Raw genomic sequence first — 19034 nt, forward strand, 5'->3', positions numbered from 1 at the left:
CAAACTGTGGACTTGTTTGGCTTTTAAAAACAAAAAAGGCATAAAAGTTTTCTTTAGGCCAAGACAAATTAAGCTAACACTTTTCTACTTTCTAGACACAGGTTAATGTGAAATCATAAATATATCGAAGTCATTTTGTAAAAGAACATTATGGTCTTAAGATCTCTTCTGTACAGCATTTGATGTTGGTGTTAAACCAACAGATTGAGGCCTTAAAGGACTTTGGAACCGCAACTGAAGGGAGTGAATACATTAAGTGAAATGTCTTGTCTCTACGAGACTAACAATAGCAGATTTTGTCTCCTCGGAAGCTATCAAAGGCGGCGTGGGCGGAGGCTGATATGTAATTAAATGAATGCGCCTAGACGAAGGAAACAAGTCCAGGGAAGCGTGTGCGAAGCTCCGACAAATCCAGAAATGGGATCGAGCGAGAGGAGCTTCCCTTGGCGTTAGCGTGTTTAATGAAGTCGAAGAATGTCAAAGTGGCTCTTTCATCCTTCGATATTTCTGTATGCTGTGAGGGGGGAAAAAAAAAAGGTTTGCGGATGAAGGGCCGGGGAAGCCAGAGATAAGCTGGCCACTGACGATATTGCGGCTGAAGCTCACAACGGAGCGAGCGCCGGGGGAACAATACGCCGCCACGCAAATGAGGCTCCTCCATATGGCGAGCAAAGCAAACACACACCGTAACGGAGTCCCCAGCGGAGGCTTGAGCGCTTTTGCACATTTTTTAGTCTGATGTAGGAGACGGTGGAGGAAAAACAGGATGCGAGGACAGGATGAGGATGGATGGTTGGAGGAAGCGGCTTAACGGAGGAAATTAGAAAAATGTGCGCATTTACAATCTGCGAGTAGCAGAGCAAACTTTTTTTTTCTTTTTTCTGACCGGACGGCCTAACTCCCACACGCCGGGTCGCCGTCGAGTTCCTTTCTCTCGTCTTTTTATCGGATCGACCGCCCACGTCGGTGCATCCCTAAAAGACACTATTAACTGCTGACCTCCAGACGCGCCGCGGTCCAAAATGCCTCGCAGAAGCCGTCTGCTTTTTCAATCCGCCGCCTTTTCATCTTGCGCTCGGCCTTGACGAGGCTGCGGGTGGCGAACTTGCGCGGTTCGCGAAACCGAGAGGAAGCGTTGCATTAAGCGAAAGGTTAGATTTTCTCAATCGAGTATTCTCAAGGCCACTCCAGGGGAGCAAAGTCAAAACGTTATTTCTTTTCGAAACATGACATCCTGTGTATCGGTATGCAAACTCACGATGCCTTTGAGTGATTATCGGAAAGCGTTGCGCAAGTCTGACGAGTCCCTCGGCAGCGCTGGAATTCCTTCCAGAAGGGAACACATGGCGGCTTCCAACTTGCAAATGTAAATAACAAAAGGTCTGAGATAACGACCTGGGGGTTAAATCTCACTTTTAAGCCCCGCCTCCCTTGATGGTTATACATGTGTATCCAACAGCAGGGATGATAAGCCTGTGATTTCTATCTTTATCTGCCCTGGTTGAGGAAGAGGCCTAAAAGAAAAAAAAAGCCCTTTCCCAGCATTCCAAGAGCATTCCAGTGACATTCATCATTGGCTCTGTGAACCCCCTCCCCTCACTTCTGGTTCCCTTCTTTCCGCCACTCGACACTCTGAACCAGAGAAGTGTTTAGAATGTTTTGCAGAGAGACTTGCCAGAGTCGTAGAGTCCTGTGGTGGGACTCGGGGTTGGCCTTGATGCTTTGACTCACTTTCGTTTCTTGTCGCCCTGGTTTTTCTTTCCCCGGCCGTTGCTCATTTCTCTATCCCACCTCTGCGGGGATTTGTGACGCTCTAATAGACGCATCAAGTACGTCAGAACAGCTGGAGCCGGGATGCGTGCGGCGCTGGAGACCATTACGCGTGCCTGCGTGCGTTGGGATCAGGTGAAAACATCTGCGTCGCGAGGAGCCACGGGAAATATCATGTCGCCAAAGGCGGGCCGGGGATATCCATCACGCTTTGTCACATCATCTCGTCCGGTCGCATGGCGAGCACGCAAGGACTCGCGCTGACCCGTCCCGCCGAGCCCAGGGCGGCTTTTTATCGCCCGACGTAAATCAAACATCTTCTAATTGTCCCTGACTCGCCTGCTCTCTGACAATCTGCTTCTTGACAAGCGGCCCATATTGTTGACAAATGGCGCCTTGGACAACAAGCAGTCGGGGTAATTGAGTGTTTATCAGGGAGGGGAAGTCCATTTTCTAACAGTTTTTTCCTGCTTGGCACATCCCGTAAAGTTTGATAAGACCGCCGCCAGATGTAACCGGCGCCAAACTGAACACTTATCGTTAAACCTGATTATCAAAGAGTAAATCGTTAGCAATCATCTTGTGGTGTGGGATGATTTTTTTTATTCTTGGGTGGATAACAGTCGACAATCTCACCCCCCCCCCCGCACACACCCCGTCGGCATAGAAACAATTCAAACACTGGCGTCAAAGCAAGAGTAATGGATCCTAGCGGGAAACCTAAGCCAGATAGTCGGCGAAACAAAAGCGCTCATTGTAATCGCCGGCTCTCTTGTGCATTCATCCCGCCGCTAATCCCCTTTCATATTACTCTACCTCCACCATTAGATGAGAAGAATTAGGATTCTACTGTCGATCTCTAATCTCCTTCCATTCTTTTCTGACCCCCCCCCCCCCCCCCCCTCTCTATAAATCGGCACAATAGACAACACACGGGATATAATATGCAAGAGCCACGGAAAACAAACAGCAGCCTAGTTTTCCTTGAACGCTGAAAGCCTGACGGGCCAGGATGGTGGGAATCAAAAGATTTCTCAAATTTTTTGAGATGGAGACTGATCTGAAAATGGCAGCTGATTAAACAAACGTGAGGTCTTTGGAAGCCAGTTCCAGGACTTTGCTATGATTGGACTTGATCTACGCCTTGTTCTTCTACAACGGTGCGTTCCAAGGGCGAGGATGAACTTTTACACCAGAGACCTGAGCCAAAGCACATGTGATGGAAAAGAGGAATATTGATCATCGCAAAAACATTGCCATCAGATGTTTTGCATTAAGACGGAGACTAAAGCCTTTGAGCCTCTCGGGCCTCCATATGTGAACATTGAGGGGATTGTTTCTTCTCCAGGTCCAGGTATCTGCCCCGAGGTATTTAGATGAGGGCAATTTGTGACATTCCTCGCCAAGCATTTGATTACGGAGACAATCTGCAAGTCCTTCTTCTCCTCGGTCACATGCTCCAGTCCACCTGTAGCTGAATAAACAATGGAACTGGATTCTGGAGGACCTCAAGGACCACACATTCTTGCTCAGGGATATGATGTCAGGCTTGGATTTAATTTGCCGCTGGCTCCAATGTGTTTACAAGGTACTTTTGAAGGGAGTGATGTCATAAGTCATGATGTCCAGCCGTTATTAGTCAGATGGGACGGAGGACCCGAGAAGAAGCAATTTTACCGCCACGGTAAACTAGATGAGACCTTTTATAAGCTCTTGCTAACTCAATTTGATAAATGTAATTATTTTGGATGAGTCGATAGTCAAAGGAGAACAAAATTCCAGATTCCCCCTCGAGCAGCAGGTGGCGCCACTGATTTTTATTAGATGACTCTCTCAAATGTTTTTACATCTCCTGCCAAAATGTGGACATGAAATACCTGCCAATTTCCGTCTTTTATTGGAAGCCACCAGCTGCCATTCAAATGAAAACCAACTTCCAGGCCAGGATGAAGTGTGCGTAGGGCCACATGAAGTTTTCATTGGCTTTTGCCAGCGTCTTCTGCAAGTTCTTGTTATTGCAGGCCCGCCTGGACGCAGGACAGCTGCATTCCTTTCTGCTGCTTCAGCGTCAATCACTTGACATTCCTACGAATCCCGGAACGTTTGCCAGGAGTGAGGCATGCACGCTGCAAACCATGTGTTCTTATTTGGAAAGACGAGAGAGTGGGGGGGGGGTTAAGTCTCAAACTGGGCTCGGCACCAAAAAGCTGTATTTTGAACAAATTAGCTCTGGCTTGTGTAGCTCCTCGCCCCTTTCATTTAGCCTCGGCTTGGATTTTGGGACTGAGGATTGGTCGATTAAATTCTCATGTCTGAAACCACTGAAAAAAGCATTAAGTCAATTAAGTGTGGCAAAATTGTTCGTTTCAAAGGAATATCAATGCAAAAGTCTGATTAAGTAAACCGAAGATGTTCAATTTTCCGCCATGGGCTACAGAACAGAAAAATCAAAGGATGCAAGGGCCATTGGGATTTTACTTAGTGTACCAAGTCCTGATACCGAAAATCATTTGACAAAATTGTTCTTCTGGAATTAACAGAAATAAAAACAGCCCAGCCTTCTCTAGTATCAACAAAAGAAACGTAGCTGGCCGGATGAATCACTGTTGCTCGAATAAGTCGACTGCCAAGAGTCGCGGAACTCCAGCAAAATCCTCCCTCGATACCCGCAGCTCCCGGGACGACGCAGTCTCAGGGTGATTGGTTCTGATCTGGCCTGATCCAGCCTCGCAACAGGCTGCCGCGCGACGGTGCTCAAGGACAACCCGGCCCAGCCTCCCCACCTGTCAACGCCGGACCACAGGGGAGGGATTAAGCGCACTCGGAGCAAGGGGGAAGGGTGGATAAATTAAAGGCCGAAGCAGAAAAGAGATCTGGAGCGCCAATCCGCTGAGCAGCAGGGATCCCGCCTGCCCCGCCTTCCGCCCGGGGTCGGCGCAGGAGACCGTGTCACATTCTTTCAATTTCCCCAGGTCTCGCTGTTGAGAGCGATCACGTCTACACGGGAAAAAAAAAAGGCTAGTTGCATAATTTTTCTTCCTGTACCATCCCAAGCCTCTGCAAAAACAGCCTTGAGTCATGACACAACAAATCACCGGGGAAGTTGAAATCAAACTTTTGCTATCTCAACTCGTGGTTTGAAAGCTTGCGCAGGCTCAGGATCGGATGTTATGCCTTGGTTTCGTTTTCAAATGCCATTTTTGCCGTTCGTTATCATCGCTTCCTGATTCGTTTTCCAGTCTTGATTCGTTTTCCAGGCCTCGGAAGCAACTTTGACCGACACTTGTTTTTTTTTTCTTTCTTTTTTTTTGGACCGGGCTCACAACTCAGCCATTGAATCCCCCTGCAGAAGGCTTGGCAGAGGTACACACTCTCCATGAGTGCTCCTCTTCATATTTTGACTCCAGCTGCTTCTCACTTAATATTCGCCGCTTTTAAGCCACTGCCAAGTCATTTTAGCCCCAATCCCAGCTTCTCCTTTTCCCTTCCATTTAGTGGAACCTCACTGTGTTCTGACACCAAGCATGAAAGTCATTCAAATAATTATCATCTAATTGTTTGGATTGGTATTCATGCGGAGTAGAAGTAACATTTTCGCTTGATTCCAACAGTGTCTGGCAGCTCGGATGTGGCGGCTAATGCAACTATCATGCAAATTGTTTCACGCGAAAAGCATTCCGCCCTCGCCACGTTCCAAAGACGGCCATTTGGCATCCCAACGCTGACATCAGTGGAAAATATGCACCACGCTCGTTTATAATTTGCCACTTGGGGAATGCGACGCTGTTGATGTTGGAAAACGTTTCAAGTCACTCAGGAATAAGAGAGAAGGAGAACGCAATCCAAATGACTTCATAAAGTCTGAATAAGCACAAGTTTGGGAAAAAAAAAAGACTTTTTCTCGTCTTATCGTTCGCACATCCGCTTAAATCTTCCCCTCCCGCCGCCCGTGAATAAAATTGAGAAAAACACCCCCGCCTCCAAACAATGATTTAATTAGCTGATTTAATTAACTGATTAACAAACTTCCATTTCGATGCTACAAATAGCGGCCAGCGTTTCTAATCGTTGTGGCAACGTGGCTGCACTTGGCGCCGAGCGCTGCCCTACTTACGCAACATTTTATATTTATACAAACGTACACACACACATAGAACGGAAACGCATCAAGCCCGATGTGACAGATACCGTTAAACAAATAAATTAGTAAAATTGTGAGTTGAAATGAACAGACACGCGTGCCGCCCGCCCAACTTGGGAGGCACTGGAGGATTTGATGCCAGGGTCCGCGACTTTGGGGGAAAATTGTAAAGTCGGAAACGTAGTTAGATGTTTGCCACTAGGGGGCGCCTATTATTCCCTTCAGGGTGATATTTGCCACCATGTTCAAACTTGCCCCACTCATCAATGACTAAAAAGACTTCCTGTGTCTTGGTCGTGTCTTTGAGTCTTTTTGGACTATCCTGACTATCGTTCATGTTGTGGCATGTGCAATAAAAAAAAAAAAACTAATTCCATATTTTTCTCAATCTATCCCGACATAACTCTGTGTGTGTGCGCAGCCAAGTCTCCGATTTTTGTTCTCCAACAAAGGAAGGAGTACGTCCCCGGTTAAATTAGCAAGTTTCATTCCATCAATGTTCATAATTATTTCATGGGCTTGAATATTTCATGTGCTGTGAGTGAGTGTCTGTGTGTGCGCATGTGTATATCTCTGCCGCAGCGTTGGTGTGTGCGATTGTGTTTAGAATGTCTGCTCATGTGTGTGTGTGTCAAGACATTAAGTATTAACCGAGCTAGGGGGCTCAGAGATGAACGTCCGGGTCCTCTTCTTCTCTCCCAGCATGCTCCGCCGCACACTTGTCTCCCCATTTCCAGGATCGGAGCCTGGGGAGCTGTCAAGGCGCACTACGCTGCTTTGTGTGTGTGTGCGCATGTGTATTAAAAGTGCATTGTCTGACAACATAGGGGAGACGAGTCATGCAAAACCCAGATGAGTTAATAATGCCATTTGAGGTTCCCTCTTGTAAAGGCGCACACGTAGAAAAAGTGACGGGACGGCCCTACCTCTCCGGCGCGTTCCATCTGTCCCTTCCCGTTCCCTTGTCCTTTTGTTCCGAGCGAGCGAGCGGAAAAGACAAATTGAGGTGGCGCGGCGAAGAATGTTTTGATGGAGCGCCGGCACCAAACAGGTGTCAGCCCGTAAATCTATCGACCTGTCAGCCCTCCTTCTCATTCTCTCGCCGCATTCATTTGTTCCTTCTATCTGGGTCATCCTTTCTTCTCCTTCCCGGCGGCCGGTATACAGGAGGCACGACAAAAAAGAAGAGTGAGGGAGGGAAATAATGATAAAAGAGGGGGGGGAGTAGAAAAAAGGACCTTGGGATATTTGTCAAAGGGCAGCCACAAGTGTCCGTAGCTCCTATTAGCTTGTTTAGCCCCGTTTCCCAATAGGCGCTATCTGCGGGGCTAGCTAGTATTAGCGACGCAGGAAAGTAGCGAGCGGTATGAAAGCGTAGCAATCAAAATGACACTTCGAAATAATGGAACTGAACTCATTTAAAATAATATGTGAAAGAGGAAAAACATTGTCCGTTCAGGTGTTGGTACAAAAGGGACGTAAACAACCGGAAGGATGGAAGATGACAGATGAATTAAGAAAATGACAAACTAGGCCTAGGAGCAGAATAAAAGGGAGGAAGGAAGGAAAAGGGCCAAATCCCGCCTGGAATAACACAAAAGTCTCGACTGGGGGGAGCGTAAACGCACACAAACACCCAGCTGGGGAGAACAAATAAAGACCTTCGGCCTGTCGAAATGTCGAGCTAACGTTTAACTAGTTAAGCAAATCGACACTTACATAGTGACTGTGTGCCAAATCTCAAAGCGTCATTGCGAAACCAACAAAGCGTGTAGCACCTCAAAAGTGTGTGAAAACAAAACAAAACATAAAGACCAATTCGGCAGAAACAACAACAAAAAAAGTCTTACCTGTTGTGAAAGAAGTTCATGTAAAAGGCGTCGGTGGTGGGCGACCATGTAAGAGAGAGGGAAAAAAAACTGAGGGTAAATAAGGAGACGTGTTGATGAGGAGGCGGGCAAAACACGTTGAAAGTAAAGGGCCTGCTTTTTAAATGCAAATCCGTGACGAGGAATGCTCATACATACTGTATGAGAGGAATTGGCTTAGAAAATAAACAACGAGCGCTTACTCACCCCCGCCCGTGCTGATATATTAAGATCCCAAATAGGAGGCGCTAAATTCCCCAATTTCAAATTGCATCGTGAATTCCTTGCAAATGGCCGATGGAATGATAGACAGGACTGAAAAGATGACCTATTTAGTAGACAAAAGAAATGACGGGGAGGACAGAAAACAGACAGGTGAGGTGAACATGACACCCCGGGACCGATTTGGAGACAACGTGCCAAAATCCATGACTATGTTTAAAAAAAAAAAAAAAAAAGTGTGGTGGTGTTGTTGGTGGTGAGGATGGCTTGACACCTCATTATAAATGAATGAGAGCTCTGGGGAGAAAGAGACAAACACACAGCTTCCCTTGGACGAGCCCGCCAGATGGACGGACAGGTAGAAAAGAGGAGTGATTCCCAAACGCCCCTTTCGTCTCTTTCCAAATCGTCCGCCAGGCTTCTCAGATGGCGATCCAAGTGGAAGCGGGCAGGAAGGGAGGGATTGATGAAATTGAACAGAGTGGTGACAAACGGAGGGGAGGCGTGAAAAAGAAAGCGAGCGGGTGATAGAAGCCCCCTGGCGTCTGTCGTCGTTTTAGAACGAGACGGATTTCAATGTCGCCGATGCTAGCTAAAGCTGCTATCTCGTTAGCGCTAATACAAAAACACCAATATATTCTGCCAGATCGTCAACTTTGGTGCCAGTTCGATTGCCACAGTCGAATCTTTCGTCAGGTGGCTGGCACTTGCTTTTCGAGTCAAACTGATGGGGAGGAGGGATGAAAAGAATTGCGCTGAGAGGCGACAAATGAAGGAGAGGCGCGAGCGGGTGCGCGCCATGCCTGATAGAAGGCTGCTGGCATCTGTCGGCTTCCATCAGATAGACGGCCAAAGACGCAATGGAGATGACGAGTGGGAAGGGGCAAAGGTAAAACAAGGGGACACACAGAGAGGGATGTTGAGATCCGAGATGGCATCAAGAATTCCGTGGGACCGGCGTTCCCGCGAGACGCCCGCAGCGGCTCAAAGCTGTCAGGAAGCATATTTCCTTCATGTTCGCATGCGTGTACGCTGCAAGGTGAGCATGCGGCAGGGGGCCTTTATTCTCTCCCACCAACCATAAATTAATCAAAAGACAGGCCGACAGCCGAGCGCACAGCGCCGTGCATATGCAGTCATGCATTCCAATGCGACCGTGCCGTCGAGCTAAGGCGGGGTCGGGGGTCAGGCAGGAACAGAAACCCTTCCATTGTGACCAAAACACCCTTAAATTTAAAATATTTTCTCCGTTTTAATTGACCCAGCACTTTTTTTTTTTTTTTTTTAACTCTGACTGGCACGTCAAATAGCAATAGCAATTTTTTACAATGGGTTGTTTGTCAGATCATGTTCCGAGCCTTCGTAAAGATGACTGGAAATGTTTTTTTTTAAAGAGCAATCCAGCTAACTAACAAACAAAGAATAATAAAACATTTCTTCCCAGAATTGGCACACAATTGAACAAACACAAAAGGAGCATTCTTGTGTTCTTCCCAATAAGCAAAAACAGGTCGAGCTTATGCAATTAATAGCTCAGTGGGCCATAATTTATGACATCCCGTTTGTCTCTGTGGCTTTCTCTGCCTTTAAAAGGCAAATTTAACGAGAAAGCGGCATACTGCAAATGGGCCCGGTGCCCAATTCCCCCAAAAACAAATGTTAATTTTGTGCAAACGCCATGCGGGGCGTCCCTTTCTCTCGAACCTCTCGCAGATTGCGTTCATAGAAGTGTATTCTAAATATTTGACGCTTTTTGACTTTTTGCCTGTTGTGTGATCTAAAAAGCCCTTTGTCTGCATGCCAAAGCCAGCCTCCAGGAACTAACCCCCCACCCACCCCGCCCCCAAAAAGTCTGTGGGGAAAAAAAGAACCGGGAAATAGAAGAAGAAAAAAAAAAAAAGCCTGGAATTGCTGAAAGCATAAATTAATGGCAGAACGGGGAAAAAGAGGACAACTGCAAAGTCGAGATGAGTAGACCTAGTTATGATGATAATACCGTGAAGAAGTGGAAGTGTGTGATTTACTCTCAGGCTCCAAAAAGAGCATTCCACTTTGGTCTTGGAATATATTATTGTCGCATCATTAAAAGGTCAGAGGTCAGTGGCAGTGGCCACACCAAAATAGCATGGCACTCACTTCCCAGGGTGTCACGTTTACAAGTAGGGAAGCGCCACTTTGCTACACTTGCGCAATAAAAAGCCACACGATTATAAAAAAGAATCCACAAAGTCCTCCCAAAGTCAAAAATGTGATTTTGCTGAATAAGACACAAACAATCCTTGAAATAGTACACCAAGTTAAAAAAATAATGCCGATGAATCTGTCCTTGAAATAATCGTTCGCGCGACTTGTTGAATGCTAAGTTGCTAACATGCTAATCTTGTATCTTTCTCTGCCCTTCTGCATTTTGTGTGCCCGCTAGAGGACAATTCACACATCCCGCCACGTTTTCTTTTATTGGGTAGCCTCTGCATATTTTTCCCGGCTTATGTTAAGGTTAATATGTCCCGCGTGTGTCGTGCAGGCAAGCAGTGGCAGCTTAGTATTTTTTCCCCCCCAACCAGAACTCGCGTGGGCCCGATCTGCTTGCATAATTGACACCTTCAGATAATTATTAATTACATGTGCAGCTGAAAAAGAGAAGAAAAAAAAACCTGTCAACTGAATTTAAAAAAACAACAACCTCTAAACTTAGTTAGAACATCTCTATATTCTGGTCACAACTCGAATAACGTACGTGTGTTTTGTCACAGGCAATAATAATCCAAAACCAAGTGTTTCATCACACCTCGGCAGCTCAATTAAAATCTGTGATTCACACGCAGCCACCCCGTGTCAGTTTTTCTCGTGGCCGCTGGCGTGTGGTGGCACATGGCCAGAGTCGCTGAACTCGAAAAAGGCTCTAAATAATCCAACATAGCACGTTTTGGTATGAATGTGTGTGAGATAGATATAGAATATCAAATTGTGAGCCCTAAAAAATTTCTGACAATATCAAATGATCGTAAAAGGCCCCGGTCAATGTGAGAAAGCGATATTAATTTGATTTTTTTTTTTACTCTCAAAGATTAGAATCTGTATTCATTGCGCAGAAATTCCCTCCGGTTAGGCAGAAGCTGGGTGAAAGGTTCCAAAACCCGCTCGCTCTCCGACGCACCGGTGAGTCATTGAGCAACGCTTTTCTCCGGCAAAATAACGAGCGTGACGAGACTCCAGCTTAGCGCTTATTAGCAAAGGGAGGGAAACATATCAACAAGAGCATAATAAAAGCCCAGAGAATGTGATGCAGATGCAAAGTAAGCATCTTTTGTGAACTGGCCGTCTCCAACAAAGCCGAGGAGACGTTTTCTGTTTTATTTTGCCGAGTATGAGCAAGACTCCAGCTGAGAAGGGACATAATAGCGATTCCTAGTGACCTGAAAACAACTCAGCCACCTGAGAAAAACAGCGAGATGCGGCAAAGGGGTGATGAAAAAAAAAAAGAGTGAGAATGTCAGTGAACACAAAAGGTGAGATTTTCCAAGGCGCGGCCAACAACAACAAGCAGGTGACGATTACTGGAAGGCTTTGTACTGAGAGAAAAAAAGAAGGGAAAGATGAGATGGAAAGATGGAGGATGGGCTGAAAAAGGGAGCGGCATCCGTAAACACCTGCCAAAAACTTTCCATCGTTGAATAAGTGCTTCAGAAAATGGATGAATGGATTATCTTGGAATCAACTTGGCCTCAAGCCCCCAAAAGTATTTTGTATGTTCTTGGTCTCAAAGCCTTCAAGTCTGAAGTTTCACCTTGTCAAACCTTTGGACTTAAAATTTCAAAGTCTTGGTCTTCGCACCACAGCGTCTTGGTCTCGTCAAAGTTTGATCTCGACATCTTGGTCTCTCTCTCTGTCTCTCTCGCCTGCCCCATTTTCATACCCCACCCCACTCCCCTACACCATGTCTTTTAATACACTCAATCTCCATCCCCTCCCTCTCTTTTAGCGCCCACCTCTTTCTCTAATGAGTGACTGATGAATAAAATGGCTCTTTGAAGTCAAGAGTCGAGGCACGGTCGGTCAAGCGTTAAGAGATGTCTCACAAAAGACGGCGGAGACAGAGAGTCAGAGAGAAAGGACGGAAAGGGGACGATGCGATAAAGGCCAGAAGGGAGGGGTGAGGGTGGGGGGGCTGTGTATATTCAACAAAATGTCAAACAGCGAGCATCCATAAAGTCAGTGAAGGGACTGCGGAAAGTGTGTGTGGGAGGAAAATGCGATTTTTGCAAGAGTGCCTCTGAGTATTTGCATTGTGCCGCTCAACATGCAAAAAGGGAAGCACGAGGGGGGGGGGGTGACTTTCTGGAATGGGACCTTGGAGGTCTGGAGGGACCACCTGGAGATTTTAGGGGGTCACCCAAAGATGGAGTGAAGCATATGAATGCATTAGTATATTAGCGTTTAGCATTAGCGTGCTTGCGCTAGCATACGCATTAGCTCAAGATAATACAATAGACACGACACTGGCTATAAAAATAGCCAATTCTTCGCGGGATGGTCTTTCTTGTCAAAATCCTACATTGACAATCTTGTTAGGGCAACCCAGGGCAAATTTGAAAAGATTTATATAATCTTTATCGATTCCGTAGACTTGTCCTGTGATTTATCAAAAGAGTTTCATCTTTTGTCAGAAACCGGGAGCAGTGGAGAATTGTTTTTTTTTTTCTTAGAGATGCTTCGGTCGATAAAACAACTGGCGGCACACATACAAATTTATGATACGGATAATAGTCTATCTAAAATATTGACAGTAGATAAGTAAATAAGGGCCAGTTTTTTTATTCAGTATCGCTTTACTAATTTGGCAGTCACCAGAAGGCTGCCATATTTGTTTTTGTCTGTTGGACAACCTCTTAAAAAAAGCGGGGGTGGAGTGGGGTGGATTCTCGCCATCATGCACATCCCCGAGGGCAAACTGGAGGAGACTTCACTCCCTCGCTCTTCTCAATCTCACATCGGATCAGATCACTGGCGGATAAAAGCACTTCCTGGCACATCACTTCCTCTCTCTCTGGAGGAACCAGACACACACTGGGAACCCAAAAGTGACAGCGGCGGCGGATGAGGCGGTTTTTGACAGCGGTTAAAAAAAGAAGGAAGCGGCGGGGGAGAAAGTGAGAGGAAAGTCTTAGTAGAGGTGAAGGATGAAGGTAAATAAAAATATAATCTGAACCCCAAAAAAGGGTGGAGGCCGTCGTTTATAGTCATTGACTGGCTATCAGCATAACACTTTGGGAAATTCGAGAGTCAATTGAAAAAAATAAAAAACATTTAAAGTAGAACTGCAAAAACATGAGTTTTTTTTTTTTTTTACTATAAATAGGAACAATAGACCAAGCTGCTCCATCATTTTGTGGTTGCTGTAAAAAAACCCTGCACTCTTCAATTAGTCTCTTTTCTGAATCAAAACTTTGGACAGCGATATTGCGCAAGCAAAGCGGCCGCAGCGGCTACATTTAGCCTGGCGGTTGACCGGAAAACGCCTGCGTCAAAACATGCTAGCGACTTGCGGACAACATGACAGCGCCGCGGCGCATGCGACCACCGCTTGACTCCACAACTTCAAAAAGGCAAATTTGAGAGGAAGACCAAAGCTGTGGTGAGCTAAGCAGACAAGTGTAGGAGAATCAAAATCTCCACACCCATTGTTGTCTTTCTGAGAATGACCGCTTCACGAAATCTTTGCGAAAGAAACAAAAAATAAATAGGGTAAAAGTTAGCATCTCCTACTAGTCAAAAGTCCTCCCACTATTTTAAAAAGGCGCTACAACATTAGCATTTTCCCCCCCACAATTCAATTAACACGCTTGTCAGCCTTTCCTTAGTTCACATACCTTCTTTGACCATCTTGGAAAAAATCACGAATAGACACTTAGGTTCATAAATACCCGCAAGCCTTTACATTTTATCGGGAAAAGTGAACGGATGAATATTATCTGCGCCGTCTTTGAAGAGGATGACAGGAAAGGACAAGAAAGTGGCGTCAAAAAATGAGGCACCACAGGCTCGGGTATTAAAAGACTTTCATGAGCGATTTCTAGCATGAGAGCGGACGACGACAACAAGGCCAAACCCAATTTAGAATGCCGGAATCATCCCGCAGACGCACTGACATTGCCGCCGGGTCGGCTAATGACTTGTGCGAGCCTCTTGTCTGATTAATAGCCCCTAATCCCATTCTCATGGCATAGCGTAGCATTCCGCAGCACTACTCATTAGCCATTTATAGAAATGCCCCCCCACACACACACACACCCGACCTCCACTCTTTGCTTAAACGGCCGATGCTAGGCTAGCCTAATCAATGGAGGCTAATCCTGTTGGAAGAGCCGCGTAGCACCCCCTCATTACGGAACAGAGAAATGTCTGCTAATCATGTGTTATTTGTCCACGGGGCCGCGAACGAGCGAGGCAGGGGGGGGGCGGGGCGTTTGACAGCCGACAGGGTGACACACAGAGTCAGGGATGCTGGGTAATGATTTTTAAAAAAATGTCACTCTCACTTCAGACATTCGCCCTGGGCTTTGTTGAGCACATCAGTCCACGAGTAAGACTCGACTCGGTGTCATTCAAGACTTATCAATCAATGAAAAAGCCACGCCGCTTCGTAATGACTAATCAATAGCGAAAGCTGGCAGGCCGACCGGAGATAACCACGCCAACGGCTGAGCGGATTCTTGGCTTTGACCAGTCGTTACAGTGACGGCGGACGAAAATCAATGGTGACCTTATCTTAAGTTCGAGGTGTAGTTCAACATTAAAAAGCTCTGCAACCGTTTCTCTTTTTCCAGTACTGGTAAGTTTTAATCACTCCACTTGACAATGTCACGGGCTGTAAAATGGCCGGCGGCTTAAAATAATGCCAGGAATGTTAAGCGAGAAGAGAGGGGGGCCCCCTCACACGGGGCAGCCGTTCTTGAGCTTTTTACTCGCTCCCAAATGCAAGTATGCGCGTTGCGGTGACCCGAGGCTGAACCAGAGTTGAACTCCCGGAGACGAAGCAACAGCGATGTTGACTGTCAACGCTCGCCTCCAGCAATAGACGGGTGCAGGAACACGGGAGGCCTTATCTCACCCTTTCATGTCACCACCATTTTTTTTCACTACAATGTGACAACATGGCACTTGTAGCGCTAGTGGCTAAGTGCTGGTAGCCTCAACGACCAATTAGCCATTGATTAAAAAAAAAAGTAAAAACAAAAACGTATTCTTTTTTTTGCCCAGTTCACACTACAGCCATGCTTGAAAATTTTGCTTTGGCAAAACTTGTTGAACAAAACTTTATTTCGTGAAGCCGTAGCTTTATCTAACGGTGAAAATGATCTTTGTCGCCCTCTTGCGGCTTCTATAAACACAATCCTTTGGGGTTTATGGATGCGATAATTCTTTAAATCAACATAGCACTGATTATTCCCCCCTGCAGATTTTAAACTGGCGGGGCTTTCCCGTCCGGCTAAGCCTCTATTGATTAGCCCGAGCATCGGCCCTGACCGATTAGTGGGAATTTCTATAATGGGAAAGTAGAATTACTCTGGAATGTGATGCCATGAGACCGGGATTAGCGGCCCGTGTTATCTCCGTGCAATGGCTGCAAAAAGCAGGTTCTGGTGGCGAGACCAATCAATCCCAACCTGGTTGCGCCAAAACCTGCAAGGGATTGACTGCTTGACCGGTTGCGTTAGGATCGGGCGGCTCGCGGGATGAGTGGACGTAAACCGGCTTTGGAAGCGGCCGGGCCGCCGGCGCTTATACGCGGCTAATCTGATTGGATTAACACCGACCCGCCCGGATACACGTGAGCGCGCACACGCACTCCAGACACACATGTACGACGTGGCGATCAGCCGCGGCCTCTTTTCCTGGAGTTCATCTGGATTCCGAGATACGCCGTCGGAACCGTGCGCACAAACGCGGTGCTGAGAATCCAAAAGAGACCCATTGAAAGAAGAGTAATGCCCGCTGCTTGACAAGCGTGCTAATTGACTAGCCCCCTCCCCGCCAATGAAACTAAACATTTTCACCCCTCCGGCTTTTATGTTCAATCATTCCCTGACAGCCCTCCTCTTCCTCATTTTCTTCAGCGCCGTCTCCGTCCTCCTCCCACGCCGCACGCTCGCACATGTAATCGTTCATTAGAAGCGAGTCGGTTGTCCATTAGGCAACGCGGCCATTTTGGAAATTGCTGCAAATCTTCCATGAAAAAAGACATTTCCTCTAATGCGCTAGCCACGCTCGGGAGGAAGAGGAAGATGAGAAGGGAAGAAGAGATGGAGAGGGACAAATGTGAAAGGAGGAGATAGAGAAGAAAAAAAAAAAAAAAAGCCCCCTCCCGGCCATGAAGCCACCGAGCGGAAAGCAGGCCTGCTGTTTGATTAGGAAGTGACACCACCATGGAGGGATGGAGGCAGCGGGGAAGAGCGCTTAGGCGGGAAGCAAAAAAAGGATGGGGGGGAGTAAAGATGAAGAGGAGGAGGAGGAACAGGCGGTGATTGAAGAATGAAGAGGAGAAAAATTTGCTTCGCCCTATCTTTACGTAGACGTGGCGAGATTAAAGACAGACGGGCGTGAGATGCTCAGGACAGATGGTAGTCGTTGCTAAAGTCTGGCTTTGCTTTCATGGAAATTCCAGAAGCAAAAAAAATAAAATCTGAATTAGGTTGTCAGAATCTGGTACTTGCCCAGGCATGATCTCACGGGATCAGAGATGAGAGCGAGAGAGCGAGATGTCGTGAGCGATCAATAAATAATAAAACCCTTAAGGTCGTCAGTGTAACAACTTCAATATGGTACCGATCGATGGCGGCTTTGGACAATCTCGCAAATGTCACGGCGCCCGTCTTCGGCTGTCATTCGAAGGGCAACTTGGTGAGCCCGTGAGGGCTATTACCACATCGAGTCCAAATGCACTGCCGCAGACAGTAGCTTTTGCAACAACAAAAAAATCGCTATTAAGATGCAACGATTAATCAACAACTAATCGATTCTCAAACTAATCAGTTATTTTTTATAATCGATTAATCATTTAGATGCTATCTTTCTTTAAAATCAGCTTCTCAACGGTGATTATTGTTCGATTTTTGTAAGCGCTGTGATCTTTGTGTCGAGTCAAAATCAAAACATTTGATTTTAGTTTAGAAATGAATGACAATAACAATTTTGTTACAGAGCAAATCAATAACTGTCTTTTCAATTTTACATAATAGGATAAAAAAATAAAACGTTTAAAAAATCTCATTCATTCAATAATCCGCCAAAGTAATTGACCGATTAATCGATTAATGACATCACCGCTAGTTGCAGTGCTAGCTCAGCATGTTCCTTGCTGCCCTCAAGACATTTTCATCTAGTCGCTTGCATCGTCAAACGAAAACACAAAACATTAACAGCTTCAGCGTGCCCAGCATTGATCTTTTTTTTTTTTTTTTCCTAGAGGGCCTTTTACGTAAACATTGAAGTTGGCCCCTTTAGGGCGCCCCCGTCCGACTAATGCAGATGGCTGCCATCCTCGTTATTTCTGCAGCGTCTGAAAGGTTTTGTGTAAAATCCACACTGACAGCCAGATGAGAACGCGGCGTTGGCTAAAAAAAAAAATACAAATAAAAGAGCTGCGGCTTCTTCTGCCTCGCTCTGGCACTCCCAGAGCGGCAGCTCCCAATGATGAGAAGTAACTAAGTACAAATACTTTAGTGGAAGGCGTCAAATCACTTTAGTAACTACCTCGAGTGAGCAGGTAAATCATCTTAAAAAGACATAGGGGGGGGGGGGGGCAGGGGGGACAGTGTCCCGCACATCCGCCTGAGGGGTTTAGCAGCTGCTTAGCACCCGCCACGGTGAACATAAGCACAGCTGACCCAAGAACTATGCGGACACTGGCGAGAAATCTCTGTAAACAAGCTCCATCTTTGTCGTACTTTCAAGCCGAGCTTCCACCGCACGGTCGCGACGGCGAGACTGCAAACACGCATACGTGGACCAACGCACGTGAGGGCAACTAGCCACTGACTCACCTGCAAATAAACTTTGATGATAAAAGTTCAATTAAAAGCGTGACAAATCACAATCATGATGGCTTTTCATTGCCGTATTATTCTTAACAAAATGACGCTAGCTATGGGAAGTTAAGCTAATTTATTGATGTTAGCCTGCTTGACATTCAATAAGAACAAAAGTACAGTAGCTTGGAGCATTTTAAATCAAATCAATAACTGACTGAAAACTGTCCTGACCCCAACTTTGAGGGAGAGTATCATTTTATTAACCATGAAAGGGGAAGCTGGGGTTGCCATAGCATGTGACTTATGATCCATCCTTACTCACGAATACATCCAGGGGTGAAATTCTAAATGTGGCAACATAACTTCCTCAATGAATATGAAAAATAAAAAAGTGGAAGCGGAAACACTGCGAGTGCCGTTCTTGCCAGAATTAGCTTCTCGTTAAACTGGAGTCGTGCGTAGTACTTCTCATTGGGTTAAATAGTTCTCAAGCAGAAACAACAAAATAAAAAATAATAATTTTGAGTACATTTATGATACATCATAACACACCCAACACCAGCTAGGGTTTGGTCTCACCTCCAGCATCTCCCCCCCCAAAAAAAGAAGAGCCCAATTACCCTGCATCCACGCTGATAGCTCAGCTTGGACGTGTTATCACCTCCAACCGGCGTGGGTGTGGGGGGTGCGAAAAGACCGACGCCAGCAGCGAATAGCAGCATTAGTGTGTGCGTGTTGTGTGTCCCAGCAGTAATAATCACTCGGATTAGAGCAGAGCCAAACCCCTGCGGGGGCAACAACCCCGCCATCCCTCGCTGTATTGCGCCCCTGTCTGCCTCGCCCATGCAAGGCCGATCCCCCACTTTTTTTTTGGGGGGGGGGGGCTTGGGAAGCGCAGCAGCCGTGTTGCTTTAGTTTGTCCGCGAGGTACACAGACACGGACACTCCCACAGGTTCGCCTTTGTCCGATTTCACGCCACCAAATAAATGAGGAAAAACAAG

At 46.4% G+C, this 19034-nt stretch overlaps 2 protein-coding genes across 5 annotated transcripts in view; one reads left to right on the forward strand and one right to left on the reverse strand.

The window, feature by feature from the left end:
* The window catches only part of uggt1 (UDP-glucose glycoprotein glucosyltransferase 1), an 83007-nt gene that overhangs the window by 15092 nt on the left and 48881 nt on the right, over window positions 1–19034 (forward strand). The window lies entirely within an intron of this gene.
* The window catches only part of LOC147045124 (heparan-sulfate 6-O-sulfotransferase 1-A-like), a 33447-nt gene that overhangs the window by 12911 nt on the left and 1502 nt on the right, over window positions 1–19034 (reverse strand). The gene's annotated exons all lie outside the window — the stretch shown is intronic.

This window comes from Syngnathus leptorhynchus, chromosome 15 (assembly GCF_054491065.1).
Source record: "Syngnathus leptorhynchus isolate UIUO chromosome 15, UIUO_Slep, whole genome shotgun sequence".
NCBI classification, from domain to species: domain Eukaryota; kingdom Metazoa; phylum Chordata; class Actinopteri; order Syngnathiformes; family Syngnathidae; genus Syngnathus; species Syngnathus leptorhynchus.